Source organism: Monodon monoceros, unplaced genomic scaffold (assembly GCF_005190385.1).
Source record: "Monodon monoceros isolate NGI ecotype Baffin Bay Population unplaced genomic scaffold, NGI_Narwhal_1 Super_Scaffold_14, whole genome shotgun sequence".
In the NCBI taxonomy this organism is placed as follows: domain Eukaryota; kingdom Metazoa; phylum Chordata; class Mammalia; order Artiodactyla; family Monodontidae; genus Monodon; species Monodon monoceros.
Window position 1 is genome coordinate 32053795 of NW_021703770.1, and position 19661 is coordinate 32073455.

General features: G+C 39.9%; 1 protein-coding gene across 2 annotated transcripts in view; it reads left to right on the plus strand.

Annotated features, from left to right (window-relative positions):
- NCALD (neurocalcin delta) overlaps positions 1-19661 on the plus strand; it is a 428946-nt gene that overhangs the window by 119386 nt on the left and 289899 nt on the right. The window contains exon 2 of one of the 2 annotated variants that reach the window (XM_029222620.1): positions 16632-16684. The gene's annotated coding sequence lies outside the window, so the exon portion shown is untranslated. Of the gene's footprint in view, positions 1-16631; positions 16685-19661 lie in introns of those variants that run through there. The other variant, XM_029222624.1, reaches the window with a different exon arrangement.

Genomic DNA, 19661 nt, shown 5'->3' on the forward strand with positions numbered 1-19661 from the left:
TTTAAATTAGCTCCTGAGTTCTGCTGCCTTCCCTTTGGCTATGGAGACCTCCGGCTACACGATGCGCTGTTGCTGAGTATTGAATATCAGCAGCAGTTGATAGTCTTAATTTGTGCTACTGATTTTCTCCATGCAGATCTTGCCACGGCAGGCTAAACACATGATAAAAACGTGTTTTTAAAATAGCACAAAAACATGTAAACTTTGATGAAGGAAAACTTGTTCTGTTCTGGAAAATAGACCAAGATCAATGGGGAGCAGTTCGACATTTTTGTTTAATGCAAGGAAGAACTTTTTTATCACCTTTTTGAAGCAGTCACTAGGATTTTTCCAGCAGAGATAAGGTAATGGTTACTGGATTTAAGATGAAAAAGGTGTGACCCATGCACTGGGTAAGACCCTGGACTAGATTACTTCTAAGGTTTTTTCCAACTCTGAGATTCTACAATTATGTTAATTTTAAAAAGTCATGTGCTGGGACTTCCCTGGTGGTCCAGTGGTTAAGACTTCGTACTTTCACTGCCAAGGGCCGGGTTTGATCCCTGGTCAGGGAACTGACTGCATGGCGCGACCACAAAAAAAAAAAAAAAAATCATGTGCCTACTTTTCTGAAGTAATAAAATTCATAGAAACTGGAAGTGGAGTGGTGGTTACCAGGGACTGGAAGGAGGAGGAAAGGGGAGTTGTTATTTAACGGGTGTAGAGATTTGCGAGACGAAAAGTTCTGGAGCTCTGTTTCACACAAAGTGAACATACTTAACATGACTGCACTGTACACCTAAAAATCGTCAAGATGGTAAATTTTATTTTATTTATTTATTTTACCACAATTAAAACAAAACGACCATGTGCCTACTATGGCTTTCGTCCTAGGTCAGGCACTATAGGGGAGCCATAAGTCTAAGTCCCTGCTCTCAGCTGGCTCACAGCCCACCTCTGCTGTGAGAAGCGAGGTGCCTGACCAGGAGCCCAGGGCCCTCATTAGCTGTGACGACATCACCGCCCCTGCTCTGTGGGCACTGCCAGAAATCCAGAGAAACAAAAAGGCGTCTCCCTTCTGCTGTCTTCCAGTCTCCTGCTAGTGCCTCAGCCGACAGAACCCAATAGGAAGCCAAGTGGTGAGTTAGTCTGAAAAACATGGTGTGCCGTCGGAGGAAGGTACGTTGAAGAGTGAGCGTGGGGTTGAGCACCGTTAGGCACAGTCCACACCTTTGTCTCTTCTGCATCTGCACTCAGCCTTCTACCCACATACGAACTTGATAAAACAATAACAGCGGCATGGCAGTGTTTTTGCTGATACAACTGTCCCTTTCACAGTGAAGGCATGCTCACCCTTTCCCCAATAAGGCAGATGCAAAGTCTCATCAGTCAAGTGCGTCCATATTTGAATGATCTTAGTTATTCTCACAGGTTAGTCAAATCCTATTTTATAACCCACAAGACTAAACTGTAAAGTTAACTATCAACCAGCAGTCCTTATATGACATATCAGGGGAAAGGAAAAAGGAGAAAATGATTTCTATATACAAATATGTACATAAAAATCTAGGAATCAAATACACATAGTTGCTACAGTTCTCACTTCTGTAACTGATCACAAGGCCATAACTGATATATAGCGATAGATAAATAGGTAGGGGATCTACATATATAGATCTATATCTGTAGCTACATATTCTCCTTCTTCCCCTGTCCACTTTCATGTTCCTTTTCCTTTTATCTAGTCCTTTGGTTTGTGAGGATTCTTTTTCTGGTGAGTTGATGCTTCATTCCTGAAGAGTCTGTGTCCTTAGTCGTCTCTCATTTATTGGACTGGTAAAATCTTTTATCAACTTTATTACTGAACGTGTAATAAACAGTAATAACAGAACAAGTAATAAACAGAACGCCAGAGAATCCTTTGAATTACAGACATCCCTCTTTAGGTCCCCATTGTTCAGCAGCAATCCTATTTTATTTCATCTTTGCAGTTGGGACCAATCACCTCAATGTGGACAGTGAAACCTTTCTTTGTCCATTGGTTCAATGGCATGAGGAGTCTAAAATGACCAGGAGGATGTCTCAAATTTGAGTTCAGTAGAACCATTTTTGTGCCTGTAATGGAAATATTTTTCTTGAGAACTAATAACTCTAAACCAGTGGAGCCCCACATCTCAGGGATGGGAAGCAAAATTTTTGTGATTGGTTATTAGGTGTAATAATAAAAGCAGACCCTTTAACTTTAATCCTTGGTTTCCAGATCCATGTATTCTAGTTAGGGAGAAATAGCACTTTATATTGTCGATTCAAAGCATATACTGCATCCTGTAAGATAGTTCCATAAATTGTCAAGGTGTTTTCTCCCAGTTGGTGACATTATTGAGCCTTCAGTTGGTGATCCACCTTTCCGTCAGGCCAGCTGCTTCTGGATGATGGACATGTGGCAGGACCAAAGAATTTCATGGTCATAAGCCAGTTGCTGTACTTCTTTTGTTGAGAAATTAGTGCCTTGTTCAGAAGAAATGTTGTGAGGGGTACCATGATGGTAAATAAATATGTGGATGGTGGTGCTTGCAAAAGGCTAATCCATATCCAGAATGTATTTATTCCAGTGAGGACAGATCTTTGCCCCTTTCTTTCTGGAAGGGGACCAAGGTAATCAACCCTCAGCAGATGGCTAGCTGGTCTGCCAGGGCTCACTGTTGGCTCCTGCTGTTAGGAGGTTGAGTACTCAGCAATGGTGGTAGCAAGATTTGCCTTGGTGAGTCTGTGCACAGCCTGATTGATTGCTGCCATAGATGCTCTGAAGATAAGTCCTTGGAGAAAGCACTGGAGTAGCTGGGGAAAAAAAGGCTGACTGTCATCTGACATCCTCAGAATGTGTTATCTTGTCTACCTTACCATTGAGAGCCTCTGCAGTGGATGCTCTTTTGTGGGTATTCACATAGGATACAAATATTTCATACCCTTTGCCCATTCCAAAATCCATATACCTATTCCACAATCCTCCTTTTTACCAATTTTCCAATTCTCTTCTTTCTAATTCTCTGACCATTTGGCTAAGTCATTAACTACTACTTACGAGTGAGTATAGATTTGTACTTCTGGCCATCTTTCAGCCTGGACAAAGTGGATATCCACAGGTACTGTGAAGTTCTACCAACTGGCTGGATTTTCTTTCTCCACTATTTTTCAGGGCCACCCCTGAGTGAATATGCAACAGTCTGTTTCCAGCTAGTGCTGGTATATAATGAAGAATTATCTATAAAACATACCCAAGTTTTTTTCCCAGCATTAACTGGTTATAGGGAATCCCTTATGAGGCCGTAGGTGTGGACTGAGAAAGAGAAAGCCATGTAGCACGAGTAGGTGGCCATAGGAATCTGAGTTCCTAATCACACGACTTACTGTACCTTCTGGACCTGCTACAGTCCTATCTTATATACATCACTTCCACTTGGTGACAGAGTGTGACTGCACCTGACTGATTTTATGGATTGGTGGATCAAGTGACATGGCTGGTTTATGGTAGGCAGCTCAGGTCATGTGGTCATCAGGTGTCCAAGGCCAGGAGTTCTGCCCCCACAAGAGCCTAGGAATGGACTTGCAAGGGGAAAAATCAGCAGCTATTTCTCAGAGGGTGAAAATTAGCAGAAGAGGCTGGTTTTCCTCTAAAATATTAGTATTCAAAGTTGTGATTTTTGTATGACTTGCCCCAGGATTGTTAAACTGTCCCCTTTTGTACCTGGGAGTTGAGCTATAACACTTCTGGGGATCACGAGGAGATTCATGGGGAATGGAGGCCATAGAGTTCTACATATCAATCAACATCTTTCCTTTCAAGTTTTCTTAGTTGAATTATATTCCTTCCTAGTCGACTTTTTCTAGTATTGATTACAGAAATGTATTGAGTATATTTTAACTCACCTTCCCCAAATATGAATCTTTATTGCCTTATATACCTATCATACTTCTCCCAAATTTGGAAATTATCAGATGTTTCTTTAGATCCTTCTTCATGCTTCTAAGGACTTTACTGGAAATATTTTTTCTTCTTTTTAAATCAAGCTACTTTACTGTAAAACAAGACACAGATAGAACCTCCCTTCCAAATCAAATATGTAGCTTAGTAAAGCATATATTTGATAAGGCAAAAGCACTTATAACTACCACCCAGGTCAGGAAATAAAAATTTGCCACCCACTCTAGAAGCCCTTTCCATGTGCCCCCATCTCAGTCATAATCCCCTACTTCGCTTTGTAAGTAACCATTATTGAGGTTTTAGTAGTAATCACCCAAATGGGCATCCTTAGATACTATAGTTTAACAGCTTTTGAAAATGAATTTACTCATCAAAAAAACTCTGATGCACCATTCTTTTTATCTATAGATTCCTGATCCATCCTTTTCTTTTCCTTATAGTTTATCTGTGGATGAACCCAGCCTTCTGATCCGTAGAGTTTCTCATAGTCATGGCACATTTCACTGTGTTCCTCTGTCTTCTGTATTCCTGTAGAGTGGTAGCTGGATTTAGAGGCTTGATCAGACTCAGATACAATTCCTTTGGCAACACCGTAAGAGTGTTCTTCCGTCTGGAAGCCTGTGATATCTGTCTTGTCCTTTTTGTGATGTTAACTATTGTTGATGCTCAATGCTTAGATTCATTTATTTGTTGGGGTTGGTAAAATGGTGATATTCTAATTTAGACTTTTTTTTTTCACTTATCAGGTGGAATACTTTTATAAAGAATTGCTTCCCCTCATCTATTTTTTGATTATCCAGTGGTATAGTTCACATAGGAGAGACAAGATAAATATTTGACTCCTTTATTTACCAAGTTTCAAAATCATGAATCTGGTTCCCTTTCATCCTCCGAAGGAGTGTGTGTGTGTGTGTGTGTGTGTGTGTGTGTGTGTCTGCATGACTTGTGGACTTAAGCATATTTGATGGGTTCCATTTAATTCCAGTTATCTTTTTGAAAGCTCAAAGCCCAGTAGAAGCCTCTTAAAGTTGGCTCCTGTTTATTTTTCCTGGATGCCCTTTATAGATATAAAACTCCATGGACTAAAAACTCAAGAACTACTTCTCTAGACCAGGCTTTTCTCCATTCATTTATGGCCTTAACTGACCAGGGAATATATTTAAAGAGCGGGGCACACCCTCTATAGAAAGGGAATATGTGCTTTCTGTTTACAAATATTCCTGGCTTTGTATTTAGAGCCCAGAGCACTGGCTTCCTGTTGGGCTATTCTCCTCTGAAAAGGAGATTGCTTTGCCAGTGTTGTCCACCTTTTCCGGAAAGATTTGATATTAATAGTTTTTCTCTAGAATGACTTATTCTTCTATGAAGCATGTGCTCTTGCCTAGTCAAATATCTGGAATAAAATTAAAAACAGCTGAAACACTCCCCCCACCCTTAAAATTCTCTGTGTAATCCAATAAATATCTGTGAATTAACCTTTGGGAAAAATAAATTAATCTTATTAAATGTGAGATTGCCTCAGGCTTCTTTGTGTGTGGTAGAAGGACTTGCATTCAAAATGTGCTGTGCCTTGAAAATGTAATTTCCTATCCTCAAAGGAGATTTATCATATCCCTCCTCTCTTGGTAACTTGCTTTTCCTTTAGCTCAAATGCTGTGTTTTCTGTTTTCATCTTCTCAAGCTTGGACAATTCTGAACATTTTAACCCTCTCAGTTCTGTTTCTGTGACAGTCACTTTCTGGCAACAGGGCTCCTGTGAGTTTATGGTGAAAAATTGACAGAAGAAGTAATACTTGAGCCAGCATACAAAACAGAACCTCCCACAGGAGAGAATAAAAGTGGTTTTGAGAAGCTTATGGCATCAGTATCTGTGACAGTTTCCTTTTGGTTTATATTATTCATGTTTCCAGGCCGGGTAATATTGATTTACTCTTCTGGAAGAGGTCTATCTGATTCTCCGGGCTTAAGTCCTTAGCCTGATATTCAAGGCCCTCCACAGTCTTATTACCATCCTCTCCCACAAACCCTCAGTGACTCCCTATTGCCTGTTGGACTGAGTGTGTACTTTCCCTATGGTTCCAATTTACCTCCCCAAGCTCATCTCCTTGGCTTTCCTGTGGATACCTCTTCAGATCAGCTATATTAGATTGCTTCCATTTCCCTGGTATACCCCCCACTTTCCTACCTTGGCTTTCACTCACATAATTCCTTCCATTTGGAATGACCTTGTCTCCCATCTCTACCTGCAGAAATCTTATTATTTTAAAACCAACTTGAAATTCCTCCTCGCCCAGGAATTTCTTTCTGATTCCTCCAAAGGAATGACTTCATTCCTCCTTTGAACTCCCAAGCAATTTGTTTATGCAGTTGCTTTGTATTATTTTGTTATATGGGTAAAGATGGCTGTTGCCATCATTTATGTATTTGTCTGATACACTTGCTTATGGGGTACAAATAGGATGAACATATATCCAGATGTTCTTGAGACAGTTCCAGTTTTCCTTGGACAATCTCAGTATAGGCGCTGTACTACTACCCTGTCTGGTTAGTCCCCTCTTGCATTCTCAAAAGTGTCTTGATTTGAATGATAAATGACCAGTCACCCTTGGAAGAAGTAACTGGGGGATTGAGGCTGCCTCATACTCATGCTTGAATCACCGGTCATTTAGCAGGAGGGGTGGTGGAATCCATATATGGTGGGCAAAGAAGTTCACAAAAAGGAGACTGTCTTGTGCTGTGGGGCAGGGACCACGTTGCAGAGGCCATCAGGAAATGCTAAGGAGATTAGTTTTGACTCCTGCCAGAGCTAGTCCTCCTAATGGCACTGCCCAGAGCTATTACTTTCCCATCAGAAAGTTAGATTCCCCGAGGGTTTAATAAACAATTTCTCCCAACATGAAAAGCTGTGGGCATTGTTTCCCCCTTGGGTCAGTGCAGTTAGAGCTTCAAAGGAGAATACTTGGGCATTGTGTGGAATATTTAATACACAAGTGAAAGGCATCTTATTTATTTACTTATTTATTTATTTTCCACTCCTTTTTATTTTTAAAATTAGCCTACAGAAAAGTTGACAGAATAGTACATAGTCATAGTCCCTTCATTTTGCTGCATGTGCTTTTCCTCTCTTGCTTGTTCCATATATGGACGTATTGGATTAAGTTTGTGTTAAAGTAAGATTTATGTATAAATGTTCACATTCTCTTTCTGAATCACTTGAATATTGGTTTGAGGACATCATGATACTTCACCCTTAAACACTTCCACATGTTTCTCCTAAGAATATGGACATTCTTCTACATAACCACAATGTCATTACTACACCCAAGACAATTAAGTGTAATTCCACAAAATCATCTAATATACAGTCCATATTCAAATGGCTTCAAACAGGTTTTGGATCCTGAATCCATTGGATCCATTATGTCTCTTTCATCTCTTTTAATCTTGCATAGTCTCTGTGCCTGTTTTCGGTGTTTGTGCGACACATATTTTTGACATACAATGTTTGAAATTCTTTCCCCCTTCACCCTTTAAAGAATTTTGCCTTTACCCACTTAGATTCTTCTAAAGAAAGTTGCATCATTGCCAGATCTGCTCTCTCCTTTTTTGAATTCACTGATGAAGAATCCAGAGACAGGTTAATGGGCTAGAGGAAATGAGGGGTGGGAGGAGGGGTGTGTTCCTTGGAAGTTGGTCCTGAGGCTTTAGAAAGGCCCAAGTTCCTCTCCTACCGCCCACCCCTCACTCTGTAGCTCTGAGATATGGGGGCTTGGAGAGGAGTGGAAGGAACTTTGAAGAAGTATTGTTGTGAGTTAGGTATTGGATTCTCTTTAGTGTTCTTCCAGAACCAGGAAACGTGATGCTTATTAGTCACTCGTGGACTATGTTTCCCTGAATGTGACATTCCCCCAAGATGAGGCTTCAGGGGAAACCAGTATTTATTCTGCTCAGTCTTTTCTCTTCAAAGGAGAAATAATTAACTCCCATAGAGAGAGAAAGTTTTTTTATGGCTGTGGTCTTAAGCCTTAGAATGTCTTAAGAGGATTTTATCAGATCACAGAGTTTTATCATCCAAATTGGGACACGTTTGAGAGTGAAACATTTATAGTGAATATGAAATAATTATTGATAGTGAAATAATTATTTCGGGGCCATATGCTTAAGTCAGAATGGTGTCAGGCAAACCAAAATATATGGCTACCCTGGTTATATATGCCTGTTGTTTGCACCACAATTTATCTTGTCCAAATGGATAAAAGTTATAAATAAACATGATGAAAAAAATGAATGCATGTACACTGCTACACATAAGTATTAGATTAAACCATATGAAACTGCCTTATAAAAGTAGCAATTTCATGAGCTATCTATAGAGATTTCAAAATTTTGGCGTGTCTGCTGTTTATTTCTTTGAGTAGTAAATTCTTTGAGGATAAGAATCATTCACTTTTCACTCTGTTATTTATTTTTCATTCATTTATTCATTAAACATTTATTGAGCACCTACAACATGCAGGCAGTATGCTAGATGCTGGGGATAGATCAGTGGCACAGAGGGGGGTACCTGCTACGCAAGAGCAATATAATGTATTTGTGCCCTTTTCTCTATTCTAGTTAGAATTGAGCATAAATATCAAAGCATAGTAGGTTCATGTTTGTTATTTGATGTCAAAAAAAACCTAAAATACAAATTGAAGTACAAAATTTTTTTGCTGCCATTCTTGTGGCACCCTCATAAATTGATATCTGAGGACGTATGTCCCTCTGTATCCTTTTCATTATGCCATAAGGATTCACATGCCTCAAAGACATGACAAGATTTTTGCAAGGAGAACCGCAAGGAGCTTAGAGCAGAAGAAGAATGACATGGAAGTGCATTAGACATCATGGGTGCTCTGATTTAAGTCTGCTCAGGGACCTGTCTGAGCTGCAAGGGAGGACGTGATCCTTAGCTGCTCGGTGGGAATTAGCGGAAAGTTATTCATAGGAGCACTGAGGCTGGAGATACCATGCATTGGCTTAAAATTTTTATTGAGTGCTAGGCCTCTAGGGATTAACTTTGGGCCTAAACCATCCCTACTTCACAGAGGTAAGTGTCCATTGAGGATGGTGGGCTTTGAACTAATTACCACAAAAGTAAGCATATAGCTATCAGTCGTGATAAGTGCAATAAGGGAAAAGAATAGCAGGTTGCAGAGTATGTAGGAGAAAGACCAAACTTGGGGGTCAGGGAAGGCCTCTCTGAGTGAACCACCTTGAACTTGAGACTCAAAGGAGGAGGGCAGCAGACCCTACAGAGGGTTGTACAGCTGGAGCTGAGCAGTGGAGGAGGAGGGTAGCGCCAGGTGAGGATAAGGAATTTTCATCTTGAAAGAAGTAGAATTGTTAGATGGACCCTTTTGGAGGTGTGGTGGCAAGGGGTTGATCAATTAGGACATGGAGACCTGAATATAACAATGGAAATGAATCAATGGAAAACTGTAAGTAGTTTGACAAGGCTGGGATGTGGAGTGTGAAGCAGGACACCATCTTGAATATTGAGTTCTTAAGATAAGTAACAGGGAGCCATTGAAGAGTGGGTATGAGTGGGGGAATGACGTATCAAATGTGCATTTGAGAAAGAGAACTCTCAAGGATGGATGAATTAGTTGAAGACATCAAAGGCTGGAAGACCTTGCAATTGTCTAACAGATAGGGGATGAGGTTTGATCTAAGGTAGTGGCAGTAAAGAGACAGAATAGGAGACTAAGATGCTCAATAAGCACAATCTATAGAATTTGGTTATTGACGAGAGGAGAAAGTGGAGGGGTATTAAATGATGTTCAGGTTCCTGGCTCGTGTGATTAGTGCAAAGGGATAGCAAGAGGGGGACCGGTTTGGGCAACAGACGATGAGTTAGATTTGTCCCTGATAAGTGCCAAGTGTTTGTGGGAGATCCAGCCTGATGTTACCTAAGTAGCTGATTGGTTAATGTTTTCTGAGGTCGATGAAATTCTCTCTGAATATTTTTTTTTATTTTTTATTTTTTGCGGTACGCAGGCCTCTCGCTGCTGTGGCCTCTCCCGTTGCGGAGCACGGGCTCCGGACGCGCAGGCTCAGGGGCCATGGCTCACGGGCCCAGCCGCTCCGCGGCATGTGGGATCCTCCCGGACCAGGGCACGAACCCGTGTCCCCTGCATCGGCAGGTGGACTCTCAACCACTGCGCCACGAGGGAAGCCCTCTCTGAATATTTTTGATATGTTAACATGGTATCTTTTGAGAGAGTTGGAAGCATTCAAACTCTTTATAAAAGGGTTCTTGAATTTTACAACTGACAGATTGCTTTATTTTGAATTACTCATGACAGACTTATTTTTTTGTGTTTGAGAGACATTTGACTTTGTCACAGTTCTGAAAATATGTTATTTCTGGTATGTTTAGATGGTGGGTTTTCAAGAATGGTTAAATATTACAACTAGGCTTGCTGCGTTTTGTTTTTCCCATTCAGTTTCCCGTTAAATATACAAGCATAACATCTGGCAATCTCCTTTTTAAGGACTGTAGAAAAAGAATAGCAAGGATTAGATTTAGCACTTGACAAATCATCCAGTTGTAATATTTTCGTCTCGAGTTGAGTTCGAAGCTGACTGAAATGTCCACGTCAGGAGCAACACTGTGTAATGTCACAGAGGAGTCACTTAGGAGAATTCCTAATATGGTCGGGCATTCTTTAGATGCATGGAATCGCCCATTTGTGCGGTATCATCTGAGATGGGAATGCAGCCCTAACACATCAAGGCCAGAATGACAGAATCTGCAGAGTACTTCCTGTCTGTTATTTGTCAGACTACAGCCTTGTTGGCTGATGATGGCAATTCTTCCTTCTTTGCTTCATTTTTCAATGGCAGATCCTTGGACCCTGAACTGGAATGTCCCTTTCCCAGTTTGAAGGTCAAATATTCTTAGAAATGGAAGGGACTTTGATAATTATCTTCATCCAGACCCCTGGCATTTTTGCCGATGAGGAAAACGAGACACAGAGAGGTTACACGATTTGACCACAGCCATCCAGCTAATGACTGAACCCTCTGGCCCAGCTAGACGCCTCTTTCAGAATGGGCAGGATGGCAGCCTCCCGCTTCCTTTTAGTTTGTTATTTGCCAGAACTTAGAGTCTTTCTTCACTTTAGAAAGCCTCTGGGAAATAGTCTAACTCCTTTGAAAGAAGAAAAGACATGTTTACTCAGAAAACTTATTTTTGTTTTTTTCCATATGGGTTTTTGTTCTGAGGCAGTGTGACTGCCCTCTCTTCTGAGAGAACTTTCACCACACAGCGTGACATCTCTCTAATGGCTGGTGCAGCCCAGTTGGACATCTGTATAACAGTCACAGCAAAACCCCACGCATTTTGGAGCATGGCAGTGCCTCTGAACTCGGGATGCTAGATGCTAGAATGCTAGAATCTGGTCAGCACCGTTGCCTGGGTCTTTAGGGCGAGTGATACCAGGAACTTCTTTAGAAGCAACTGTTTATCAAACTTTCAAAAGGATCATTGATTGTTAAAATTAAAAATCTCAGAGCTCTGTCCTAGGACTGAGCACCCCTGTGAGTCCTGAGCACCCATGGGGCTTCGCTGCTGCTGCAGGGCAGGCAGGCGGAAAGGGGGGCACAGCTAAGGGAAAGGGGGGAGATTCAAAGATGAGTTATGAGTGGGAAGAGGAAAAGAGCCCCTACGGTGCTGACCATCTACTGCCTCAGCATGGTGGGGAAAGGATTTGGGGGCCCTTTTCTCAGGACCCACAATGTCTACTTGGTCCCAGCTTTCTCTCCATACTTTCTGGCCTGGGTGTGGGGTGGTGGGCCGGAGCAGGTGGTAAGCATTGCTCTGGCTCGTCATGTTGTCTGTTCTCTGAGACGCCAAGTGCTTGGGTTTAGAACGCCAAGAGACTTTATTTTGCTTCTGTTGGAATGTCTCTTCTGTGAGACAGTGGACACTGCAGGAGCCTCCTTCCAGAAAAAGGGAAGAATCTCAGGGGATAAGACCAGGAGGGAGAAGCATCAATTACTAGCTCAAAACAGAATCCCACATTTGTAAGAGCTCAGTTAAAGAAAAACGGGCTGTTGAGAGTAATCTTCTCAACCTGAGCTGTTTCCAAAAGCAGCAAGTGGGTGCTGCTATCTGAGCTAAGCACAGAATGATGAGAAAATGCATACTGGTGGATTTTCCTCAAATCTTTAGAGTAAACAGAATTTTTTTCTTGCTATAGCAAACTTAATTCTGTACCAAAATGGTCACAGAATATTGCAGCTCTGTGGCAACTCAGACATGATCCTAGATGAACATGCTCTGTCCTTCCAGATCCCTTCTCCCCGCTTCTGCACGCTGTTTTGGGTCCTGGGAGGCTAATGTCCATAGATCACATCAATCACTTATTTGGCCAATGGGAAGTCCTGCTTTACCATCCCTTGATGGTTTCTTTAATCCTGTCTACACTTTGTAAATAATCCCCTTAATAAAAACTCCCATTTGAGTGTGTAATCTCTTTCATGCTGGGACCCTGAACTGATAAATCATCTAATCCTATATGACCATTTTACAGATGAGGAAACTGAGGCACAGAAGAGCCCACTGACTTTTCCAGTGGTGTCCCTTTCCTCCTCCTTTTCCCAGCCATGATTGAGTATTCACAAGTGAGACCTTGAATGCTGGACTGAGGATGAGATAACCTCTGACACTAGAGTCTGCTCTGTTCTAATGTGATGACACATTTCTAAAAAACTTCCATTTATTTAAAAACTGTGCCCTTAAAAATGCTATTTTAAAAGACAAAGACATAGAGAATGGACTTGAGGACATGGGGAGGGGGAAGGGTAAGCTGGGACGAAGTGAGAGAGTAGCATTGACATATATACACTATCAAATGTAAAATAGGTAGCTAGTGGGAAGCAGCTGCATGGCACAGGGAGATCAGCTTGGTGCTTTGTGACCACCTAGAGGGGTGGGATAAGGAGGGTGGGAGGGAGATGCAAGAGGGAGGGGATATGGGGATATACATACATATGCATATAGCTGATTCACTTTGTTATACAGCAGAAACTAACACAACACTGTAAAGCAGTTATACTCCAATAAAGATGTTAAAAAAATGCTGTTTTATGTGGTATATGCATACAATGGAATATTATTCAGCCTTAAAAAAGAAGGTAATCCTGTCATATGCAACAACATGGATGAACCTTGAGGATGTTATGTGAAGTGAAATCAGCCAGTACTGCATGATTTCGCTTGCATGAGTTATCAAAATAGTCGAACTCATAGAAGCAGAAAGCAGAGTGGTGGTTGCCAGGGGCTGGGGGAGAGGCAGAAAAGCGGAGTTGCTATTCAATGGGCATGAAGTTTCAGTTATGCAAGGTGAATAAGTTCTAGAGATCTGTGGTACAGCATTGTGCTGGTAATTAACAAGACTGTATTACACAGTTAAACATTCAAGAAGATAGATCTCATGTTCTTTTTTTTTTTTTAACCACAAAAAAAGAAGCAAAAAAAGTATTTTAATAGGTCAAAAAGTAGTTAGAGAAAGGAGTCCCCCTGGGAGGACACTGTCCATGGGGGCATGGCTGGGCCAGCGGAGAGGCAGGAAATGCCTTCTTCCTCCAGGGTGGAAGCACCTGCTGCAGGACTGGGCTGGAGGAGCATGGGCTGAACTTATCTCCACCCTCCTCTCAACTCATGCCTCCTGCACCTATCTCCCAACATGTGAGGAGCCTCTGACCATGAGTGAGTGATTGAGAGTGTGTGTGTGTGTGTGTGTGTGTGTGTGTGAGAGAGAGAGAGAGAGAGAGAGTGAGACAGAGAGACAGAGAGACAGAGAGATGGGGAGGGAAGGAGAGGGAGAGAATGAATTTGCATTCTTCCTTTTATTAACTTTCCCAAGTTCTCTTGAAGAATCTTTTTTGACCTCCCGTATTTCATTGATTTTAAGACACGTTTTATTTTTTTCACATTTTAATACTCTGATACCAGGATGGGTCATACACTCGAAAGGATCTTTCATTGCTGTTGGTCAGGCGATGGTTGTCCTGTAGCTTCATTGTCCATGCGTGTGTGAACTTGGGAGTTCTGGTTGCATGATAACACGAGTGAAACTGCTCATTGTTTCAGTCAGCAGTCCATTCCATGATCATCTGAGGAAGCAGTGTGGTCCTAGGTGTTGACTGAACTCTTCTGCTGACACCTGTTAGCAAGATTTTCTTGCCAGCATCAACACTGTGGAAAAGCATTAGAAGCTTTGAAGAAAATCCCAGATGCAATACTTGAGCACTCCTTTAAGAAATGCTGCATCACTAAATCTCTTGGTGGTATAGAGGACAATATTGTGTGGAAAAACACAGTCATTGGACCCTGTGGCAAAAGTGATTCAGAAGAGTGGGTTTTAGATTTTTTGATGAAGGGCATTCTGACTGGTGTGAGATGATATCTCATTGTAGTTTTGATCTGCATTTCTCTAATGATTAGTGATGTTGAGCATCCTTTCATGTGTTGTTGGCAATCTGTATGTCGTCTTTGGAGAAATGTCTATTTAGGTCTTCTGCCCATTTTAGGATTGGGTTGTTTGTTTTTTTGCTATTGAGCTGCATGAGCTGCTTGTAAATTTTGGAGATTAATCCTTTGTCAGTTGCTTCATTTGCAAATATTTTGTCCTATTCTGAGGGTTGTCTTTTGGTCTTGTTTATGGTTTCCTTTGCTGTGCAAAAGCTTTTAAGTGTGGAGAAAAGGGAACACTCTTGCACTGTTGGTGGGAATGTAAATTGATACAGCCACTATGGAGAACAGTATGGAGGTTCCTTAAAAAACTAAAAATAGAACTACCATACGAACCAGCAATCCCACTACTGGGCATATACCTGAGAAAACCATAATTCAAAAAGAGTCATGTACCAAAATGTTCATTGCAGTTCTATTTACAATAGCCAGGACATGGAAGCAACCTAAGTGTCCATCATTGGATGAATGGATAAAGGAGATGTGGCACATATATACAATGGAATATTACTCAGCCATAAAAAGAAATGAAATTGAGATATTTGTAGTGAGGTGGATGGACTTAGAGTCTGTCATACAGAGTGAAGTAAGTCAGAAAGAGAAAAACAAATACCATATGCTAACATATATATATGGAATCTAAGAAAAAAAAAAAAGGTCATGAAGAACCTAGGGGCAAGACAGGAATAAAGACACAGACCTACTAGAGAGTGGACTTGAGGACACGGGGAGGGGGAAGGGTAAGCTGGGACAAAGTGAGAGAGTGGCATGGACATATATACACTACTAAACGTAAAATAGATAGCTAGTGGGAAGCAGCCGCATAGCACAGGGAGATCAGCTAGGTGGTCTGTGACCACCTAGAGGGGTGGGATAGGGAGGGTGGGAAGGAGGGAGACGCAAGAGGGAAGAGATATGGGGACATATGTATATGTATAACTGATTCACTTTGTTATAAAGCAGAAACTAACACACCATTGTAAAGCAATTATAGTGCAATTAAGATGTTAAAAAAAAAGTGGGTTTTGAATGTGATATCTAAATCAAATTAAATTGGAGCAACTAACCAATTTATTTCACTAATATTTTTACATTTTCATTTTTATGAATATAATAAAACCCATGCCTAAGTAAATCTAATAGAGCTTTTTCACTAAGTACAAGATAAAAATTCTAAATCTTAGTATTGTATCACAGTTTAATTTGCAACCATTTTTTCTTTCCTATTATTATGTAAAATAGCATTGTCTCTTACAACCAGTGAATCTTAATCAATGAAGTATGGTAATGAAGTAGGAACTCAATTAAATTATCAGTATGAATCAAAAGATGAGTTGGAAAGCTAAGACCTGAGGAATAAGTTTAGTAATTCTTTTGCTCAATAAATGTTTATTAAGTGTCTACTGTGAGACCAGTGCTGGGATAGGCATGAGGATACAGCTGTGAAAGAGGAGATATGATCTCTGGGTGCACAGGGAAGACAAGATATATTGAATAAGTAGTTGCATGTACGATATTACAGAAGAAGACTTGCAGGCTTATTTGAAGTGTAAATAGAGGAGCTTAAGATGGTCAAGGGGAGCAGATGGCCTGAGTGAGGAAGTGACACTTAAGTGGAGAATGGAAGGACAAGTAGGAGTTAGCCAGGGGAAGAGGAGGGCGGTCCTGGCAGAGGGGGTGGTGTGTGTGAAAGCTGGGACGTGCCAAGGAGTGAGGGGCTGAAGCAAGTCCAGTGTAGTAGGAGCCCAGACAGTGCTACGGGGATGAGAGAAAAGGCTAGAGAAGTAGGTAGGCATCAGATCATGAAGGGCCTTATAAGTCATGCCAAGGAGCTTGGCCTTTATCCTGTGGATAAGAGGAAGCTGTGGAAGGGGTTTCAGGAGGGGTGTGGTATGTCATGCTCAGATTTTAGAATTTCACTCTGGCTGCTGTGCAAAAATGGGGTGCTGTAGATCAAGGGCAGATGAAGGGAGCATGGTTGTAGTCACCTTCACTTGATTTGAGACATGGTAGCTGGGAGGGGTAGAAGATATCAAATGATGCAAGGGAATCCTGCAGCAAGCAGTAGCCCCCATCACTGACTGCCTTCCTCAGATATTACATCCTTAGTTCCTGATAACCTGAAGATAATAACTTTATTTTTGACAGAGTGACGACTTCTGACTTGAGCCTGCAGTGTGCTTTGAGAGATCTTCCGCCAGGTAAGTGCAGAACAAATTTCCTCAGATTTATAAACCATGCTTTTCTCCCAAGACTTTCCTAAGACTCAAATCTAACATCTTATTTAATCCTTACAACAGCCCTATAAGTTAGGTGTATTTTATTGAGACACAGAGAGGTTAGGCAACTTGATCAACATGCACAAAGACGTTCATCACAGCATAAATTATACTTGCCAAATAAAACGAAACGAGGAGAGAATCTAAGTATCCAACAGTAGGCAAATTGTGTTAAATCAGTTATGGTACATCATTTGATGGAGGAACTTTAATAATAGTCTATATCAGATTAAGAAGTTTCTTTTCTATTCCTAGTTTGCTAAAAGCAAGTTAGTTGTCCTGGGTGTTGAATTTTATTGAATGCTTTTCTAATCTACTGAGCTGATGAAATGATTTTTATTCTTCATCTAATCATGGTAATTTATATTAATTGATTTTCTAACATTAAATTACCTTGCATTTCTCAGACAAAATCAACTTGGTCATGATGCATTATCCTTTCTATATTTAGCTAAGATTTAGTTTTATCCTGAGATTGGATAAAATTTTTTTTTTCTGGTGTTTTCCTTGCCAGGAATGGTTTTCAAAATATTGGAATTGCTTGCTACTTAAATGTATGGGGGAATATGAGAGTAAAACAGTTGAGACCTGTTGTTTTCTTTGAGGGAAGAATTTTTACCTGCTGATTTAATTTCTGATTTATTTAGGTTTTCTGATTTCTTCTTGAGTCAGTTTTGGCAAATTTTGTTTTTGGTTATATATACACATTTCTGTTGGATATGTATTGCAGCAAGGGAATTTCTGGATCATGGGGTAGGTGTATGTTCAGCTTTAGAAGATACTATCAGTTTTTCAGAATGGTTCTATTAATTTAAAAATTTACATGCTAACCAGGAGTGTGTGAGAGTTCTGATTTCTCTGTATCCTTTCCAATACAAGGTATTTTCTGTTTTGTTGTTTGTTTGATTTTTCATTTAGTCTCTACTGCTAAGTGTGAAGTAGTATAGTGTAGTTTTGATTTGTATTTCCCTGTAGACTAGTGAAGTTGGATACTTTTTCATATGTTGATTGACCGTTTGAATATCTTCTTTTGTGAGAAGCCCTTTCAAGTCTCAAAAAAAAAAAAAGTGAAGTGCTTATTCAGGTCTTCTGAAAAAAAATTGTGTTGCCTTATTGAATTGTAGACATTTTAATAATATGTATTCTGGATTTGAGGCCTTGGTAGGATATATATGTTGTAAATATCTACTTTTTTTCCTGTGGTTTACCTTTTTATTCTTTTTATGGTCAGAAATTTCTTTAAAATAGTGTAAATTATCCATTTTTTTTTCTTTGTGGTTGGTACTATTGTACCTATTTAAGAAATCTTGGCCTTATTCTAAGATCACAAAGAACTTTTATGTTTTCTTCTGAAAGCTATATTATTTTTCTTTTACACTTTGAGCCACGATCCATCTGGAATTGGTTTTATTGTATATGATGTGAGGTAGAGGGTCAAGATTAATTTTTTCCATGTGGATACGCACTTGACCAGAAGCCATCCTTTTGTCATAGCACTATTTACCTATTTGTTTATTTTGGTCAGGCTTACTGAGGTATAATGAACACATAGTAAAATTCATGCTCTTGAAATTTATGGTTTGATAAGCTTCACCAAAGTGTACCATCCTGAAACCGCCACCACAATCAGGATGCAGAATGTACCTAACACCTGAAAGAATGTTCCTTTGTAGTAACAATCACTGATCTGATTTCTGTCCCTAAAGTGTTTTCTTTTTTCAGAATATATAAATGGGGTCATACAGTATGTAGCCTTTTGTTTTAGATTTCTTTAAAAAAAATCTCAAAGACTGTCAAAAATTCATCCATGTCATTGCTAGTACCAGTCATTTGTTCTTTTTTATTGCTGAGTAGAATTCCATTGTGTGGATGTACCACAATTTGTTTATCCATTAACCTATTGATGAACATTTGGGTTATTTATAGTTTTTGGCTCTTATGAATAAAGCTATTATAATTACTCATTAATAGGTCTTTGTATGGATGTATGTTTTCATTTCTCTTGGGTAAATTACTAGGAGTAGGTTTATTGGGTTATATACTATATAGTATACTGGATTGTATACGTTTAACATTAAACAAAAAAAATCCCTCCAGCTGTTCCCAAAGTGACTGTGCCATTTTGCATTCCATTCGGCAGTACATAAAATTTTAGTTGCCCCACAGTCTCTCCACCACTTGGTATAATCAGTCTCCATAACTTTAGCAATTTTGAGTTGGTTTGTAGTATTATCTCGTTGTAACTTTAATTTCTCATTTCCCTAATGATTAATGATGTTGAACATCTTTTTATGTGCTTCTTTGCCATCTGCATATCTTATTTAGTGGAGTGTCTGTTGAAATCAGTCACCCATTTTAAGAATTAAGTTATCTATATTATTGAGCTATAATAGAATCTATTCCGGATACAAACCCTTTATCAAATGTGTGCTTTGCAAATACCTTTTCCCAGGCTGTGGCTTGTTTTTCATACTCTTAAAAGCATCATTCAAAGGGCAGAAATTTTTAATTTTCATGAAGTTCAATTTATCAGTTTTTTCTTTGATGGATAGCAGTTTTGTGTCCTAAGGAATCCTTGCTAAAACCAAAAATACAGAGATGTTCTTAATTTTTTTCTAGAAATTTTATAGTTAAAACTATAGTTAAACTATAGTTTAATATAGTTAAAACGTAAAAGTTTTGCATTTAGTTATATGACACATTTCAAGGTAGTTTTTGTATCTGGTGTGAGGTAAGGGTCATGGTTCAATTTTTTACATGAGTGTCCACATTTTCCAGCACCATATGTTGAAAAAGCTGTCCTTTCCCCCTTTTAAATACCTGCACACCTTTCTCTCTCCTCCTCCTCCTGGTACTCTAATTACATGCATGTTAGACTGTTTAATATTGTTCTACAGCT